Consider the following 9,624-nt stretch of genomic DNA (forward strand, 5'->3'; position numbering starts at 1 on the left):
GGATGCCAGTGGTTTTGGCAGGTTTCTCATTCTTTCTTTCCCTGACCACACCCAGCTGTTAAGCTCCACTAATTTCCAACTGATTTTTCTATTGTTTTCAACAATACCCTGGGACATATGTTGTTCTACAAAGAATCCAATCAACTCTGGTTCCTTTGAAGGAATAGTGTATGGTCCATAATTGATTATTTGTTCTGACCCTAGAAGGGCTTCTCCTACCTGTATGATTCCCTTGTTCTCACCTGCAAGCCAGCCAGCTTACAGTTCAGCTTGTCTTGAATCTCTTCCCAGTTGTCTTTCCCCAGAACCTCCACTATTCTTGAGAGCACCTTTAGGCTTGAACATCTTCACTCTCTGGTGTAGATGAGGTCAGTTCCCTCGAGAAGACAGTAGGAGCCAGGGTTCTGGAACCAGGGATACGGACAATGGCAAGATTCTCTCTGAATAATACCCCTGCTTGAGGTGGGGAGATGGGGGAGGGAGCAGCCTGAGGTCCTCTCAGCTTGTCTTTCCTGGTGTGGAGCCAGGGCAGGGGTAAGAGGGCCCCAGTATTCTCAGCACACTGCACTCAAGGTACTGCCTCTGTTCCATGAATGGAGGCTGGGCAGAAGGGAGCTCCCACCTCTCAGACATGGTCACCCTCTTAGCCTCAGCAATAAGTAGCTGGAACAGCTTGAGAAATGCTGACATTCTGATCCTCCCAGAAAGAAAGTCCTCCTACTGGGAGCTAGGGGGAGAGGGTCCCTGTGTTGTTGTCTGGAGGAAAGGGGTCTTGTGTTGGTCTGGGGGGAGAGGGGCTCTGTGTTGTTGGTCTGGGAGAAGGGGGGCCCTGTGTTGCTGGTCTAGGGGTGGGTGAGGAGTCCTGTATTGTTGATCTGTGGTGAGGGGCCCTGTGTTCTTGGTCTTGAGGGGAGGGGGGCCCTATGTTGTTGGTTTGTGTGGGGAGGTGCAGAGGCCACTTTAGGCAAGAGTTTTGAGCACTGGAAACTTGAGCTAGAAGGGCCCACAGTGACCAGCAGGAATCGTTATTGCCATTTGCCATGACCCTCTCCTTGCTGGAATGTTCTAGTAGAGTCAGTGGCCCCACATAAGGTCTGGTCCTTTTTCAGGTCAGTGGGACACTCTGACTGAAATCACGACCAGGAGTCGGAGCTCCAGCCCCTTTGGTGGGACTCGGCACCTGGTCTTTCTTTCCCACTATGGAACAAACCCCCTCTATTCCTTCAGACTCACCCTTGGGCTGTATTCTTAAAAACTGGAACAAATTTGACCCCCAAGCCCCGAGGGAAAAATGTCTCATCTTTTTATGTAATGTCTCCTGGCCTCAGTACAAATTCCCAGATTGAGAGGTATGGCCCCTCCATGGAACTCTTTCTTACACCATTTTCCACTTGACCTCTTTTGCCGGAGCTCCTCCAAATGGCCAGAGGTCTCAGAGGTACAAGCCTTCACGGCACTGTCCCAAAACTCTGGCCTCTGCGAAAACTAGAATGTGTCTTGCTCGGTTTCATGGCCCATCTGATCCCTGGACATCCTAGATGACCCCTCTTTTATTCCATCCAGTTTTCTTTCCCCTCCCCCTGAAGACCCAGGGGCTCCCCTCGATCCTACTAATGCCCTAGGGGCCCCCTGCCATTGCCACCACTGTGCCACCACTCTACAAAGGCTCCTCTCCCCCATCCCATACCTGGTCTGGCACTAACTATGAGCCTAGGGTCTTGACTTTTGTTTCTCCGCAAAATGTCATGCCCTTGGCGAGGCAGTGAATGGGGATACAGGGACTATTAAGGTCCACGTTTCCTTTCTGATGTCTGATCGGTCTCGGAAACAAAACTTGGTTCCTTTGGCCAAGATGACGATCATTGTATCACCTCAAAATCTACAACCCATCTCAGCCCCTTCGAGGTTCTTTGTGGGAAACCCTCTCTCTAGACAGATCTCTTATGAGACCGTGAAAACCACTCTCTCACACAGTGCATTATATCCCTCAGGCAAACTGCGTCATTAATGACCACCAAAACCAATTACAGTCCCAAACCTGACCCTCTTTCTCAGGGAACATACATCCAGAACTTATACCCGGGGATTGGGTGTACCTTAAGGCTCTTTCACAGAACAAAATGCCGCTTGAACCTGTCCAGACTGGGTCCTATCAAGTTCTCTTGACCACCGCAACAGTAGTAAAACTTCATGGCTTCTCCCTGTGGAGCCATCTTTCCATAATCAAGATGGCGCTGGCCCCAGATGAGGAAACTTCTGCCAAGTACGGCTGCGAGCCCGTTGGAGATCTTTGTTCAAAGGACACTCAGGTGCTCTACACCCAGAGGCCCAGAGACCCATGAATCTGGCCCATCACCAATCCCCATCCTCTCACATTCAATCATTCTTTTTTTTTTTTTAAGATTTTATTTATTTATTTGACAGAGAGACAGCCAGCGAGAGAGGGAACACAGCAGGCGAGTGAGAGAGGAAGAAGCAGGCTCCCAGTGGAGGAGCCCGATGTGGGGCTTGATCCCGGAACACCGGGATCACGCCCTGAGCCGAAGGCAGACGCTTTAACGACTGTACTACCCAGGCGCCCCCAAATAATTAAATAAAATCTTAAAAAAAAATCTTTGGGGATGCCTGGGAGGCTCCTTTGGTTAAGCATCTGCCTTCGGCTCAAGTCATGATCCCAGGGGCCTGGGATCAAGTCCTGCATCGGGCTCCTTGCTCAGTGGGGAGCCTGCTTCTCCCTCTGCCTGCTGCTCGCCCTGCTTGTGCTCTCTCTCTCTCTCTGACAAATAGATAAATAAAATCTTTAAAAATAAATTATTAGGGGCGCCTGGGTGGCACAGCGGTTAAGCGTCTGCCTTCGGCTCAGGGCGTGATCCCCGGGTCCTGGGATTGAGCCCCGCATCAGGCTCCTCCGCTATGAGCCTGCTTCTTCCTCTCCCACTCCCCTTGCTTGTGTTCCCTCTCTCGCTGGCTGTCTCTATCACTGTCAAATAAATAAATAAAAATCTTAAAAAAAAAATAAAATAAAAATAAATTAATTAATTAAAATCTTTGTCATTGTCATCATAACGTTCTTTTGGTGTGTATTTAATCCTAAAGGTGGATTTCCATGCTCACGTAATTGGCTCTAAACCAAAACAGCAAAAAAGACCTTCCCACTGTTAAATATGGCCCCTGTTCTGCTCTTATATCGTTGCCTATTGCTTTCCACTCCTTATACCCTGGCTCTCGAGGAGGCCCAACGCCTCCTCCAAATGGCCAATTCAACCTATTCCTCCAATTGTTGGTTATGCGTAGATGCTTCCAATGGGGGTCTTGGATCCCCTTACCCGGCCACCCCTAAAGAATGGACAGCAATAAAGGCCTGCTTAGCCCACACTGTAACCAAATTCCCAAAGCTCATCTCACCAGGCAGGCTCAGATTATCTACAGAAGTCTCAAACCGATTTCAAGCCTCATGTGGCACCAACCCCATCCCTCTTGGGAGCCCTCTCTTCAGCCATTCAGCTACCCTTCTAGGCACCCATCTGCACGGTGACCATAAGACCCCAGGGAATACCAGTGGGAACGTGACCACCCAGAAAATGCCACCTCACCCTCGCTGTCACAGACTCTCAACACACTACCTCGACTCCAGGGTCAAAGGGACAATTTCGATTCTCTAGGGCCCCCCGTCTCATCGTTCCCCCTCAATCCCTTTGGATGCAGGAAACATCACAGTTCTGCTAAACCACCCAACTCCTTCACTTTGGTACAACCCACAAAATGGGGACCCTGCCCATCCTTTCCCCAATCTACCTCAAATTCAGAAAACTCATAGATGTCCCTGGACATATACTTCTCCGGAAAATCGTTCAGGAGCCACGCAAGCCTCAGTCCCTTGTTTCGCTCCCCCAGCGGCAGCCACCGCAGCCGCTCACTATCAAACAGCTGGGGCACTAGGGTGGTACTGGTCTTTCTTTGGCCCCGACCTGGTGGCTTTTTTCCTTCACTTCCCAGCAGGTGGGCCTGCTTATCTGCCCTTTCAGGAAGAAACTGTGGAAATGCTGTCCCACATCTGTCTCCCTGCTGATTGGACTGGAACTCACACTAATGTAATGCTGTCCCCAGATTTTTTTTTTTAAGAGAGCATGAGTGGGGGTGGGGGTGGCAGAGGGAGAGGAGAGAGAGAATCCTAAGCAGGTTCCACACCCAGTGCAGAGCCTGATGCAGGGGCTCAATCTCACGACCCTGAGATTATGACCTGAGCTGAAATCAGGAGTCAGAACACTTAACTGACTGAGCCTCCCGGGTGCCCCTCCCAGATATTCTCATATAGCCCCAAGGGACATTCCTCCAGCCCTTCCCTTAATCAGACATGCCTCACCCCAAATGAAGCGTGCTATTCACATAATCCCCTTTCTCAGTGGCCTAGAAACAACTGCAGGAATCATACTGGGGTGGGAGGTATTATAAACTCATCGATGGTCAATCGTCATCTGTCCTTAGAGGTTACAAAAGGCCTAGAACAATAGCTAAATCCATCCTAACTTACAAACCCAGTTGGGATCTTTAGTCGCACCAGACCCCAACCGACACGGCTTAATCTCCCAGCTGCAGCCCCGGGGGTATTCTGCGCCATGCTAAAGTGTTTCAGGATTTTTGTCCACCAGTGTCCATGGTTCTTGGTCAAGCCACTTCGAAGAATGAAGAGTAGACCAGACAGAGTGGTGGGCGGCAAAGCCAGGTTCACGGAGTGATAGCAGAGTGATAGTACAAAGCTCCCAAAGAGGGAGCGGACTGGCAGGGGTTGCCACTGGAGTTTCTAAGTCTAGGAGTTCTTATGGGCTTGTTGGCAGGCTGTTTTAATCTGATTAACCCTCCCTGCGCCTGTCATCCAATCAGGGTTTTGTCACCTACCTATCGTATGGGAAAGGGTGGAGGGCTCCTTCCAGGGTGGTGTAAAATCCTTTTAAGGGTGGTTTCTTCTTAGGAGGGGAGCCCTTGTCCCTGCCTGCCTTCCGATTATCCTTCATCAAAAGGAACAACGTTGTTGTGGGTCAATCCATCAGGGCGAATACAAGAAAATGTCCATAATTTGATTCAACAGGCCTCCCTCTGGGACCGTGCAACACAGCGATGGTTTTCCTGGAAAGAGTCCCGGTCCTGGCTCTCCTGGCTTCTCCCCTTCTTAGGAACCCTGGCCTCCATACTCTAATTACTGGCCCCCCTCTCTTTAATCTCTTGGTTCAATTTGTCTCTTCTGGAATCCAGCAATTCCCTATGCAGGTGATGTTTGACAAGGGTTCCAGCCCAGCCCATCAGAGTGTCCCCTCCTCCTAAATCTCATGGACCTGGCCACCAAGGAATGTCACTCAAATCGCCTATGAGTACATTAATCTAGTGTTATGCTCTGGTCTACATTTGTGCAGAACCCCCGATGGGTCGACAAGTTTATGTAGGGATAGCGTCCCCCCCCCCCAATTCAGCAGGAAGCAGCTACTGAAGACCTCCGCCCAAATGCCAAAGAGCTGTCATTGTCGATCTGTCTGGGGGGAAATGTAGAGACCGCATTTAGGCCACAGGCTTGAGCACTGGGAACCTGAGTGAGATAGAAGGGCCCACAGTGATCACGGGGCCGGATGCAAACAGGCCCATTAGGGGACACACCTCAAAGTATCCATAAGCCCTGGCTGACCAATGGGCTACTTACACTTAGACACAGGTACCAAAAAAGGAAAATACCACATGTTTCCATACCTCAGTTCCCCTAACTCCAGCCCCACCCCCACCCCCACCCCCGGGACAGTTTCTCCTTTGCTGTCCTGCCCGCTGCTCCTTTTCAGTGTAGTGGATAAACTTCTATCTCCTTTGTTCTGCCTTGGGTGAGTTCTTTGACCTCCCAGGCCACTGGCCTGCACCCTATCAGGTCACCCCACAGAGGAGTCCTGTGTTGTTGGTCTGGGGGGAGAGGGACCCTGTGTTGTTGGTCTGGGGGAAAGGAGAAGAGTCCTGTTGTTGGTCTGGGGAGCAAGGGCCCCGTGTTGCTGGCCGCAGTGGTGTGGAGTGCTGTCTTCACCTCATTGAACCGGAAGGAGGGTAAAGGGAGGGAGTGGTGTTGGTTCAAATACCACAGACTCTCACCTTTTTTTACCAAATTTTCATAAGTATTCTGAAATTTTTTTTTTTCATTTTCTGTTCACCCTTCGGACCATTTTCCGAAGCTTTAACTAGTTTTGAGGCTTCATTCACTAGTTTTCCCCGGTTTCAGGGGAAGCAGGTCTGCGGCGCCCCTTGTGCGGGGCCTGCCGGCTGTCTCTCTCTGAAGACAGAGATATGCGTTGTTCTGTTTTGTTTTCCCCATCTCTCGGTTACACGCACAAAGCCTTACGTAGAGCCGGGCACGGAACAGACAGAGGCTCAAGAAAGAGTTCTTTTTTTTTTTTTTTTAAGATTTTATTTATTCATTCGACACAGATAGAGACAGCCAGCGAGAGAGGGAACACAAGCAGGGGGAGTGGGAGAGGAAGAAGCAGGCTCCTAGCAGAGGAGCCTGATGTGGGGCTCGATCCCACAACGCCGGGATCACGCCCTGAGCCGAAGGCAGACGCTTAACCGCTGTGCCACCCAGGCGCCCCAAGAAAGAGTTCTTGAGTGAAGGGGCCTCAGAAAACAATTTGATCCTTCCTCTACCCTCCCTTGTTAAACTTTCCCTGACAAACGTTTCCCTCCCTGCCCAGAATGAAACGTCGCCGAGGTCCCTCGATGTCTCTCGGTTAATCTCTAATGATAAAAAGCCCCCCCTCCTGCCTTCTTATAGCCTCAGGGGTATAGAGTCCGGTCTCATAATGACAGAACTCCAACTTTGGAAATTCAGGTTCCTTGACCCCCGACCCCAGGCTCTGGATCTGGAGTGGGAGGTCCTAATCAATTTCTCTGTCCCCCCTTCCCGGTCTCAAGCTGCCATTCCCGACTGTCGTCCCCGTGGGATCAGCCCAGAGGGAGAGGGGGTGTATTTGTCTCCTGTGGTTTCTGTAACAAGTCACCACAAGCTTTAGTGGCTTTAACAACGCAAGATGATTCTCTGCAGTCGTGGAGGCCAGAAGTCCCAAGTCAGCCTCACGGGGCGAACGTCAAGGCGTGGGCAGGCTGACTCCTTCTGGAGCCTACCGGGAGAATCAGCTTCCAGAGCTGCGCCCCTCGCATCCCTCGGCTCGTGGCGCCTTCCTCCGTCTTCAAAGCCGGGAGCCCAGCATCGTGCTTTGGTCACATTCCTGAGGATTCTGTCAGATCTCACTCGGTCTCCCTCTCAGGGGACACTTGAGGTCACACTGAGAGTGCCCCCAGACAATCCAGGATCCTCTCCGCATCTCAGGATCCTTACCTTGGCCACAGCGGCCAAGTCCCTTTGTCAGATGGGGGAACATTCCCAGGGTCCAGGGAGGAGGCCCTGGGTGTCTTGGGGCTGTGAACCAGCCTGCCGCGGGGAATTAGGGCCTAAGGACTGAGTCTTACGTGGCTGGTTCTGCCGTGGTCTGGCGTGGTTAGTGACCAATGCTGACCTTTTTCCTTCCTGTGGGCAACTTTCGAGAGACCTCCCCAGGGACCCCAGCTGCAATTCCCATGCGGGGCTTGATGCTCTCCCAGCTGCCAGATCTGATGCCCCTCATTCCAGGCCCTACCACGTACCCTCCGCTGGGGTGCCTGAAGCCCCCAAGGGTCCTGTGTGTTCTCTGGGAAGTGGGTGCATTTGTACTCCTACAGTTCGCCTCTCACCCCCAGCAGGGCTCTCTCGACTCACTGTGTGCACAGCCCAGGCTCCAGGTTGAGGTCATGCGTGGTGCCGGGGTCACGGCCCCGCCTGGCTCAGGTCCGCCCAGGCTTGCAGCCCAGCCTGGCCGGGGGGAGCTACTCACCTTTTTGCGTGTGACTTGGCACAGAATAAGGACTTTGAAAAACATCAACTAAACCAGCCAGCCAGCTCCCAAGGCCCAGGGGACACATGGTCGGCTTCCTAAGGAGAACCCTCCCCACACCTGCCTCTAGGCACCTCAGACTTGGGGTGGGGGTGGATCCCCCCCCTCCTGTTTGCACCATTCTGAGGCTTTAAAACCTCAGCTGAAACTGAGCCGGAAAGAAGAGCTTTATAACATCCTGTCACGCTGGGGTCTGGGGCAGGCGGAAGATGGGAGGGGCCTGGAGGAGAGACCAGGAAGGGGCTGTCAGGGTGCTGGCCAAGGCCTAGGGGCTCCGGGGTGGGCAACGGGGTGTCTGGGGCCCCAAGAAGGGCCACGGCTTCTGCCGTGTTCCCCTTCTTGCCCCATGACTTTTGCTTTTTGTGTTTTCTTTAAATTTTTTTTAAAGATTTTATTTATTTATTTGACAGAGATAGAGACAGCCAGCGAGAGAGGGAACACAAGCAGGGGGAGTGGGAGAGGAAGAAGCAGGCTCATAGCGGAGGAGCCTGACGTGGGGCTCGATCTCATCACGCCGGGATCACGCCCTGAGCTGAAGGCAGACGCTTAACCGCTGTGCCACCCAGGCGCCTCTGTGTTTTCTTTAAATTAAACCTTTCATTTTGAGATAAGTGCAGATTCACATAAAGCTTATCAACGTTTTACATGGAAAAATCTGGAGCCTTCAGAACAGCTGTAGGAAGGGCTCGAGGACAGGCATACACCCCTCACCTGCATTCACCCATTCATACCTGCCTGAGTTCACGGTTTTTCATCTATTATCCAGAACGATACAGACACGCAGAGAAATAAGCGTAGAAATATGGACATACTCTGTCTGCCAGGAAATATATTTCTCAAGCCTCATATAGAATGAGTCTCCCTTTTATATCTACCTATATAATGAGTTTATATATGAGTATATTTACACATAATGAGTGTGTGTGTGTGTTTGTGTATTTTCCCACCTTGTTGTGCCCGTGTAGCGGGTCTGGAAGCACTAACACCTCCAGCGTAATAAACACAACTATCACCAGCTCAGTCCTGGGTAAACACCATCCTCCACTTCTCCGAGGTGGCTGATTTCAAGGTGACGCAGGAGAACGCTTGGACGAGCCTGGAACATACTGGCAGAAGGGAAGTGCTCAGAGAAGGACGGGTACTTGGCAGAAGGACAAGGAGGCGGCCTGAAAGGGGTCCCACTAGCCGAATCCGGGGCAGTTTGAGCATCCCACATCAATCATCGTAGTAACGGATTCTAATCCAATAACGAAAACAGGAAAGCAGAATGGAAGCATATTGATATAAACAGAGGAGGAAAAGCTCTTTTACAGAAAAAAAAAAAACAGCGTGCTTTCACACTGAGCCATCCAATTCCCACCCAATGCCACGGGGCTCTTCCTCGCATTGCCCTTGGTTTGGGTCTCCTTTCTTTCCTGGAGAGAACGAGGGTTCAAAGCAACACCACTGCATTTATCCATTGATGCTCTCTCCCATGATACTCAAGCCGTCGTTGCAGAATTGCTACCCTGACACCACGGCCAGGAACAAACCTACAAAGGAGAAGAGGTCAAGATTTATTTGCAGTTCTTTTTGACCTTAAGATCTCAATAGCACGGAGGATGCCCAGTGTTTAAACCAGAAGATGCAACTTCTGAATTGGGCTTTGAGGGATGCATAGGAGTTTTCCGGG

This window comes from Ursus americanus, chromosome 14 (assembly GCF_024610735.1).
Source record: "Ursus americanus isolate L20-20 chromosome 14, mUrsAme1.1.p, whole genome shotgun sequence".
In the NCBI taxonomy this organism is placed as follows: Eukaryota; Metazoa; Chordata; class Mammalia; order Carnivora; family Ursidae; genus Ursus; species Ursus americanus.